Genomic DNA, 9,904 nt, shown 5'->3' with positions numbered 1-9,904 from the left:
TCCTACCCATGTAAAATAGCACTGCAGATGTCCTTGAACCTGGGTCTGGGCTTTCTGTAGCTCCCCGTATTCCTTGATGAAAGAGTCCTTTCTGCCTGGACCATTCCTTAAACAGTATATGCTCACAATGCCTTGAGGGGGGAGCAAGTGCTTTGAGACTGAGGCGGTTTAATTACTGACACAAACTCTTGGCAGGGCCGAGCAGGTTCTCCCAGGTGACCATCTGGGGCTGCTGGCATGGGTCCTGGAGAAAATTAGCTAAAGAAGTGTTCCTGGATGCATGTGGGTCCACAGCAGAAATTTTGGTGCTTCCCACTGCAGCCCATTAGCAGTGAAGTGAGAGGCTGCCTTCCTTGGATTAGAAAGCACTTGAGGATGTCATTTACTCAGGCACATTTCCCAGCTGACAGAGCATTCCTATTGCACTAATTACAAATCAAGAGGGTGGTGTGTGCAGTGGCTCCCAGACGGGAGGAGCTGCCCTCCCTGATGGTGGGACTGGCTGGACTGGGAAAAGCAGAATGGGTCCTGCTAATTATTATCCTCTCCCTTCCTATCAGCTGGAGCAAAGTAGAGCTTGTTCTGGTAAATCCTGCAAAGTTTGGTGCTCAGATGCTGCAGCTGATACCCTCAAGCAGCTGGGGTCCGAGTCCAGCCCTGCCAGTGAAGGGGAGTTCACCCAGTACTGGGGGTAACTCAGAGCCTGGACCCTGTCTCAGTCCTGCTGCTGCTTCGGAGCCACCCCAATAGCCCAGGGCCTGGAACTAGGGAGGCATATGAAGGAGATAACTAACCTGAATCTTTGGTAGTGTTTGCCCAAGCCATTGTAGGACTGTCTTGTTTTTGACTTTTTTCAGGTGGTGTCGGGGGGGAAAAGAGTTAGGAAAAGTTGCTGTTTCAGATTTCCCGGTGTGCTTTGGGATATGGGGCTGAGCTGAAGCAGCAGTGATGCTCATCACAGTCCAACCAGCCTCAGGGCTTCCCTCTATGTAGGGCTGTTCTGGGTCATGCAACTTGGCCTGTTATGAGTATTGCTGCTTTGAGAGCAGTTACAGCAACTCTTTTCTCATCTTCAGTGCCCTTTGATTCCCTGGGCCTGTGTTTTCCTGTTTGGTTGAGGCTGACTGCATTTCCAGAGGCTCCATGTCCCATTGCCAGACAGCTGATAGCAGCAGCAGAACATCTGCCTGTCTCTGTGCCCTGTGGCTCTTCCTCCCATGCATAGCTGCTTTGCTCTGCTGCGTGCCTTCCTATCATCAAACCCACAACTCCTCTTGCTGCTTGTCTCTGAGCTGTTTACACTGAGCCCCCCGAAGCAGGCAGGCCCTGGGAGAGCATTGGATATCAGCTGGATTCTCCAAAGCACTGTGTCAGGAAGGGGTCCCAGCTGCCTGCCCTGGGACCCATAACCTACTGTCTCTCTGCCTCAGTGTTGGCCCAACTCTGGCAGGCAACTGGTGTAGTGGTTTCCGATGCATGTGTCTGAAAGTGTTTCTGAGAGTGGGGGTCATCATCAAACCTAGTGAAGTTAGGGATGGAGGGGACCAGGACTCATGGATAAGCCAGTCCTCCAGTGTGCTTCCACCCCTGGCACCAGCTGTGCCAATGGTGTATGTGTGAGAAGATGTGTGAGTGATAGGGAGGGCTCTGAACTGCCCCTTTTGTGCTTCACCACATGCCCAGGACAAGGCTAACACAGGAACCATTTCTGAGCAGTTCCTCCTTTCATTAATTACTGAGCTTCTGGCTCAGCCTCAGCTTCCCATGAGAGTGCCTCCAGGAGCCAGTGGTTGGAGTGTCCTGCCTCCTACAGCCACCACTCACCTTAATATCATGAAGAGCTCTTATTACCTGGGTCTCTGCTGCTTTGTTTCAGCTAATTAGAGCTGATGAGATCCACTCAGTGTTAGGCAGTTGCCTGTCCCTCAGCTTCCTGTGCTCCTTGTAAAGTTTACCGAACATGACAAGGTATTAATCCTTTCAGGGATCATAGCATATGCAACGTGGTGACATTTAGAGCTTTTGTTAAAGTAGCTGAAGTCTTCAGGAAACTTCTGCTCTCCTGCTGACAGGCTCTATCTACAACCATATTGCACGGCTAACTATCCTGCTTGATGGAGAGGATCCTAAAATTGCTGTTTCGATGAAAAGTACAGTCAGTTTCCAGATGTGGGAGGTTCCTGAGTGCACCAGAGTCGATACTTCCCTTGGGATTTATTCTCCTAATGGCCTTTGCACCTGAAGCTCAGCAGCATCTTTGCAGCAGGAGGCTCACTGCTGTGTGGTGTGTGGCTGTGAGCTGAGTTCAGTTTATTGAGCTACGATGAGACCAGTCTCTCCTTTGAGTTGACAAAGAAAGCTGAGGAAGGTACTTGGAGGGGAGGGAAGACCTGGAATAACATATTCCATGTAGTATGAACATAGGACATTTTCCAAACATTTCAGCTAGTGTTGTCAACTCCTCCAATTTTTTAGTGTGAACTGCCTCATATTTGGCCCTGTTTCAAGTTCCAGCGTTTGGCCTCATGCCACTCTCCACTGCCTTTCAAAACAAAAAAAATGAGTTCACAGTTTTGTGGGTGCAGAGACAAACCCAGAAGGACCCTGCATCAGAAAAGCAAACAAGCAAGACTCTTAAAGCCACTTGATTTAGAGGAGCATTAGGTTCCTTAATTGCTTAAGCATATTTGAACTCAACAAGCATGCGCAATGTTAGAAATAGAAATGCTGAGGCATCTAAAACCTTATGACTCCACAGGGGGATTTTTGAATTGATGCTGCTACTGTAACTGCGGAAGAGAAAAGAAAGTCTATGTGAACAGGTCTTTCTCTCCAGGTTTATTTTTGCCCTTGCCAAGGGACTGCAGGACAAATACAGTCTCTTTCAGGCCCATTAGCTTTTATGAATTTGTTCCACTGCCAGCATATAGTTTTTGAAATTTGGAACAGCTATCCCTGCTAAAAGAGCTCTGGTACTTCTCCATGTAGTTGGACCTGGCTTGTGGAGATTTGGATGGACGTGTTTTGTCACAGAAACAAGGCTCCAGGTCTTTGCTTTGCCAGGATCTGCTGAGACACAGCCCTCAAGCTCTGCAGTGTCCTGCAAAAAGGGTTTTTTTAGCATATTGAGTTGTTGTGTGGGTATACGTGCTGAGCATCTATGTAAAATGAAGACATATAGCTATCTCAGTGCCCACTTCTGGATTTCCTTGGGCATGTCTAAGCTATAGGTAAAACCCCAGATATACTGGAGCCCTTATCTAAAGCAGCAAGGATTATGTGATCTTGTATAGCAACACCACGTTGTGCCTCAAGCATCCCTTGGGATTATATATGCCCATCAGTACCTCGCAGGGAATGCAAAAAGGTGAGGGAAAATTGTCATCTTTTCCACTAGTGCACATTAGACCTCTCTGTATTGTCATGGATTGTGTCTGTGACCTCAAGCGAGACATTCAATGACTCTGCCTTAGCCCATCCCCTTTGCATTTGTGTTGGCAAGATTTAGCCCCAACATTATCTGGTGCTTGAAATGCATGGATGAAGTGATAAAATGCATAACGTGGGATACAAAGAAAACACTCTCTCCATTTTCTAAGTCTATGGTTTAGAGGTGGAGCTTTTCAGCAGCAGGAACACATTTTTGCTGTGCGTTTGAGAGGGTGGAAAAAGCAGCCCAAAGTGCAGCCTCTTCCCAGTGGCACAGGGAAAAAGTGAGTGGGAAACTCTGCTTTTGTGGGGACCAGCAGGTTCTCACCAGCCTTTTAACTCGCCAGCGCATGTGAGATGTTGATTTACTGGTAAAGTGGTGCCCAAAGGACAGTCCTGATGAGAGAACACTCAGAAGGGTAGAGCCTTGCATTTGAACTCTGCTGGGGAAGATGTTGCTCTTGAGCTGTTTCTGGATACTGGGGACATCACTGCATCTAAGGTGGCACTTTATTCCCCCCTTGAAGGCTTTGGAGGCTTCACCATGGATGAGGAGGGGATGGGGCTGCCTTACCATGGGGGAAGAAGATGCTGTCCCTCTGGCTCATCCCACTGCTGTGCCTGTTTGCTGGGGGATGGCTCAGGACCCTGCTCCCTGCACAAAGGAGGAAGAGCATCAGCTCGTCGTTGGTTCCTATGGGTGGCTCCAGTTGAAAACCACCGGTTTTTTGGTACTCTTTCTTTGAATGACTATTAGAATTTGCTTGAGGGGTGCAAACGTGGCACCAGAGAGGGCAAAGAGCAGCTCTGCTGTCCCCGCTGCCTGCATGGGACAGCCTTGGCAGGGAGGCTGGGATGGTGGGCAGCAAGGCTCCCAGCAGCACGCGGGATGAGCGGTGACCCCTGTCTCCAACCGAGGAGGCAGGCGGGTGGCTGATTTATGGCCGAGGCGAGATAGGGGTCTCTCTGAGTTAAGCTGTAGGCGAGTTGCCATGGAGATGGGCTAATAAAGCACCAGGCAGCAGCCGTCTCTGACGCTGCTCCGGTTGCAAGGAGCGGGAGGGTGGAGAGAAGGGGCAGCTGGCCCAGTGGGGATGGAGAGTGAGCACAGGGTAACGCCAGGACAGCGGGGCAGGAGTTGGGTCTGTAGGGCTGTCGACATAGCTCTGGGTGCTTGGAGTGAGAAAGGAGTGATGGGAGACAACAGCTCCCTTGTCCCAGCTCTTTGGGAGGGGGTGTCAGCACGATGTTCCTTGGCGGTGAGTGGAACCTGCAGTTTTCAGGGAAGGGGTTGGACCCCTGTGCAGCCACAGTATCTCTTCTTCTGGTTTCCTGCCCGTATCAACCACCTATATGCTTTTAGTGACTACAGGCTGGTTGCTTCCCCCAACAGTATAAGAGGGCCTCGAAGTGAATGTGGATGTCATCTTGAAGAGGCCACCTCAAGCAGGACTGGTGCAAAGGACTCTGCTGTGCTCAGGGGCAGCTTATATGTGGGGAAAACAGGACCTTCTCCATGCCAAGATGGCTGCCTGCACACAAGGTGGTCAGGACCTTTCTAACTGCAGTGCCCTCCCTGTGCTGATGAGCCTTCAGCCTTGGAGCAGGTCTGCACCACCAGAGCCCCTGGGGAGCTGTGTTGTCAGGACATGTGTCCCTCAGCACTCTGCCCTTCTGCCTTTCAGCACTGGAGAAGGTCACTGTTCCCTGGCTTGGTCCTCCATCCCAGCCAGTTCCCTTGAATGCTGAGTACGGGTGTGTGGTGGCATGAATGGGGGTGGCATGGACTTGCCTCCAAAGAGGTGGGTGTACTGGAGCCATGCCTCACATCCCTAAGCTCTTGTTCCAGCCTAGACCTTCACAAAAGACTCTCCTGCTTTGCTATAGTATGGGTTAAGTCTGCAATCCCATTCGGTTCAAGGGCACTGTAGCATGGACCTAAAACTAAGCACAATTTTATTCTGGCTAGTTGAGCAGGGTCATGGGAGGGGAAAGGCTCAGCTAATTATTAACAAGATATTCCCAGCCTGCTATACTTCCATTTTGAGAGATTACTCTTCAGTGGTACGGTAACAGCTGTATTTTAACTTTGATCACCATAAGAGGAGTTTTGCCTCAAAGCCATCTCTCCTGGAGCGTGCCGGAGTTCAGGAAGGTGTTCCAGCAGGTAGAGGAGAGCAGGGCAGGGAGGGAGGGAGGTTGTTTATTTTAAGAAGTAAATAAAAAGTCTTATGGTGGAGTGATGCATTAAAAGATAATTACTTACAGGTTTCACAGGATGTTTTTATGCCTCCTAAATTGATGGATGTATCCACAGAGACTGATGCTCTTAGTGGAGGGTTACCTTTCCTTCAGAGCGGAGCAGAGATCAGGACAATTCCTGCTAGCTAATGACAGCTATAGATAGTACTACCCCATCATTCCCCACCTCAGCCCCCCCGCAAAGAAAAGGTTCTCTAAAGTTGGACTTCCTGAGCGAGCTAATGCCTTCTTCCGTCGCCAAATCCTTCCCCCCTGCAACAGCATCCCCTGTTGTTCAAAGCCATCCTGTGCTACTCCTGAATAGCCCTTGTGTCTTTAACTCTGCCATCACACACCAGCCAGATGGTAGGAGTACTCCCCTCCCTTATGGGTCAGTTGGCTCTCGGCACCGGCTGGGATGAAGGAGGACTTCTTCTGCCTCCATCGTTAATAGGGCCTCCCTTGGTGTCTCTGCAGGGCTAGCTGGCGTGGTGAGCCAGCCAGCCCTTACTGTGGCAGCCAAACCGTAAGGGGCACAGATCATGCAAAGCTTTGGAGTCTGTCTGGTGCAGCCTCTACAATCCAGGAGGGATTTAACAAGTGGAGATTTTGATTATTGCTGTTTGGCAGCTAGAAGCAGACCTTGTGTGGTGCATGGGTGCCCGCTCTGCCAAGGATTTGTGTGAGCTGATACAGTGTGGATCATCACATCTTTATCAGGGAGTGGAGCAATAGGACGAGTGGTAATCGTTTTAAATTGGAAGAGGGAAGATTTAGATTAGACATTAGGAAGAAATTCTTTGCTGTGAGGGTGGTGAGACACTGGAACAGGTTGCCCAGAGAAGCTGTGGCTGCCCCATCCCTGGAGGTGTTCAAGGCCAGGCTGGATGGGGCTTTGAGCAACCTGGGCTGGTGGGAGGTGTCCCTGCCCAGGGCAGGGGGTTGGAACTTGATGATCTTTAAGGTCCCTTCCAACCCAAACCGTTCTATGATTCTACAATCTGGAGCGGCAGAAACAGTTGCAATGTGCGTGTCCACTGACCTCCTCATTGAGGGTGCTCTTTAGGTGCTGCATATCTTGCTCTGCTCTCACTGCTCACGTCACTGCACCTTTGTAATTCCTTACCTTGTGCTTTCTTTCCTGTCTGATCCCAATTATGGCCACTTCCTCCACCTTTGTAAGGAGAACTTGACATGTGGTGTGGCTGCAAGAGGGGTTAGATTTTTAAATTCTTGGAAAAACTTCATGCCCAAGACTATTTCAGGTTGCTGGCAGTGTCAGATGAGACCCGAGCAGAGGAGACAGTCCTCGGAGAAGGCATCTCAGAGTGGAGTGAGATATGTTGCTCCTGGGGAAGTCTGTATGGCTGTTGCTCATGGATGAACAGGCCTCAAGAGAAGCACGGTTTCCATTGCCTGTGACTATTGTTAGCACTACTTAAACCTGTAAATCTTGGAATGCTCTTCAATATGAGCCATTTAAAATCCTGAGTCACTTCTGTTTCCGGATATGCTTGTCTCGATGATTGTTTCATGCCTGTTCTCATATCCAAGGCAGTTCATGCCAGAAGCTGAGTCAGTTTGGAAAGGAGGAAGAAGTATATTAGGGCCTTTCTGCTCTCAGCCTCTAGGCAACTGATGTTCTTGAGTTAGCCAGGTCCTGTGTCTGGTCCTACCTCTGGGCATGGTCATCTCGGTGATAGGCTCCAATGGAGTGTCACCTTCCCGTGGGAAGATAGTGGACCAGATCCTTGGGGTTTTTAGCCAAGTGAATGGCTGTGCCTTGGGACTCCCTCTGAGCTCTTCCTTGTTCCCTTGCCAACACTCTTGTGTTCACAAGCATATAAATCAGGAACAGAAGATGTGCCTTGGAGGAAACTTAGATGTAAGCAGAAATTCAGTGTGAATAAGTATGGCCAACTTCTGTTGCTCATGGGACTCTTCTTTACCTGACCATGCTTTGAGTAGGAGGTTGGACTGCATGATGTCCTAAAATCTCTTCCAATATGAATTTTCCTATGATCTGCCCCAGTTGTGGAGACCAGAAAAATGGTCCTCTGCTGACATGCGCACGCAGCTCTCTTCTTGTGTGATGCTTTAGAGTATGGCAGGAGGAATTCAATGCAGAAACAGACTTTTTTAAATGGGAAGAGCCCCACACCATTTACAGGTGGAGGAAACTTAGATGTAAGCAGAAATTCAGTGTGAATAAGTATGGCCAGCTTCTGTTGCTCATGGGGCTCTTCTTTACCTGACCACGCTTTGAGTAGGAGGTTGGACTGCATGATGCCCTAAAATCTCTTCCAATATGAATTTTCCTATGATCCTATGATCTGCCCCAGTTGTGGAGACCAGAAAAATGGTCCTCTGCTGACATGCGCACGCAGCTCTCTTCTTGTGTGGTGCTTTAGAGTATGGCAGGTGGAATTCAATGCACAAACAGACTTTTTTAAATGGAAAGAGCCCCACATCATTTACAGCTTGCTGTCATTCATGTATGAGCAGTGTAAGGACAATTAAAATGTTAGCTGTCTGCATGAGATCTCAAAAGTAAGGTCCCTGCAGCTCAGGCAAAATATCTTCCAGAGATCAGAAAATAATAACTTGAAGGCCCTGCATGAGATCTCAAAAGTAAGGTCCCTGCATCTCAGGCAAAATATCTTCCCTTATTTTTTTTTTTTTTTAATGCTTCAAAATTGTCCTGTGGGTATTTAATATCCATTGGCTAGGGCTGGATGTGGTGTTGAGGGCTGGAGAAGCTTACCTTGATTACATATGGTTTGTGGTAGCCACAAAGTTCCTGTGAGCCAAGTGTTGCAGTAGTGCTAAGGAATCTTCCTCCTCTGGCCGAAGAGATGTCAGATTTGACTGTGAGGTCACCGTGTTGGACTAAGCTCAGTTTTTGCTCAAGACATTGGTCTTCAGACCTTGTGAGGCTCATCAGGTCTTGCCTAAAGCCCCCGTCCAGAGGAGGAAAGCAGAACTCTGCTGGCATTTGAACTGCTTCTACCTAGATGTCTGGATACCTGGATTAGCAAAGACCATGGTTGGATCATAGGGAGCTGGGATTTTGCTTTGAAAGACAGCCTGTGTTCTCTTCCTACTGCCCAGAAACAAGTCATGGTCAATGTTCCTATCTCACCAAAGTTGGGACAGCTGTGGTCTGTAGGGATAAGATAGAACAGTGATTTGGTTGCCCCTAACTTTCTCCTGGAAGCAAGAACTGGGTCATTTTCTGCTATCAAAAGGCGGAGAACTGACAGCTAAACCGTATTTAATCACTCATGCCTTGAGGGCCCTTGCTCTTAAGTACGTTTGCGTGTTATTTTAAGTATTCAAAACCAAGAGCATTTAAGAGGAATTTTAGGGTGGTCAGTAATGCCTGCAGTAACGGTCCTTTATCTCATCCCACATCCTCGGCGATGGGGGAATGGTTATGTACCTTGGGAGTCACAGCTGCGGCTGAGCCTTGCAGCGCGTGTTTCACACGGAGAGCTCTGCAGGGACAATATATTTTGAGTGCGCCTCTCTGTCAGCTTTCCCCTTCCCAGCTTTCACCGTCGTGTGGCTCCGCAAAACCTCCCAAGCCCAGCCAGCTCTGTCCGGCGCGTCTCGCCATCGCCCTTCCTCTGGGATCCCTGCACTGCCAGCCTGAACCTGTCCTCCTCTCCACTGCCTACTCCTTGCCTGCGTTTTAACCTTTCTTCCTCCTCCTCCTCCTCCTCTCTTCTCCGCGTTTGTTTTCCTCCGTTTTATTGCCCTATAAACCTTCGGCAATTCCAAGTTGCGGGCTAAACTTCCCTGCCCCGCCGGCAGAACCCGGGATTCGGCCAGGCCTTGAGGTCAGGAGGTGGGTTTGGTGGGAGCTGGGGGTGCGTGGTTGCACCCCGTGGGGTGCTGGCCACCTTCTTGCAGAGCACCAGCTCCTCGGGGAGCTCCCCCCTTTTCAACAGGTAGAACCTTGGGAGCATCCAGCCTTGCTCTGCTCCATCCTCCTGCACGGGAAGGATGGCGGGGGGCTGCCGCCGTGCTGCGAGGCCGGGGTTTTTGGCCGAGAGCCCCTGGGCATCGCTTGGGGTGGTGGCCCCAACCCCGGGGGTGGTGGTGGGGTGGCAGGGAGGGCGGGAGGGAGGGCGACAGCTCTCCATCCCCGCCGCCCGCGCTGCGGGGAGGGCAGCTCCGCACAAAGCGGGTGGGTAAAGCCCTCCTCTGGGGCGCGGAGAGGAGGAGGAGG

At 50.1% G+C, this 9,904-nt stretch overlaps 1 protein-coding gene across 1 annotated transcript in view; it reads left to right on the top strand.

Moving 5' to 3' along the window:
• Nucleotides 1-9,501: 9,501 nt before the first annotated feature.
• The window catches only part of GABRA3 (gamma-aminobutyric acid (GABA) A receptor, alpha 3), a 79,363-nt gene continuing 78,960 nt past the window's right edge, over nucleotides 9,502-9,904 (top strand). The window contains exon 1 of the mRNA XM_014955217.1: nucleotides 9,502-9,520. The gene's annotated coding sequence lies outside the window, so the exon portion shown is untranslated. The remainder of the gene's footprint in view (nucleotides 9,521-9,904) is intronic.

The sequence above is a fragment of the Calidris pugnax genome, unplaced genomic scaffold (genome assembly GCF_001431845.1).
Source record: "Calidris pugnax isolate Ruff unplaced genomic scaffold, ASM143184v1 scaffold38, whole genome shotgun sequence".
NCBI lineage: Eukaryota > Metazoa > Chordata > Aves > Charadriiformes > Scolopacidae > Calidris > Calidris pugnax.
This window is presented reverse-complemented; position numbering and strand designations above follow the sequence as displayed.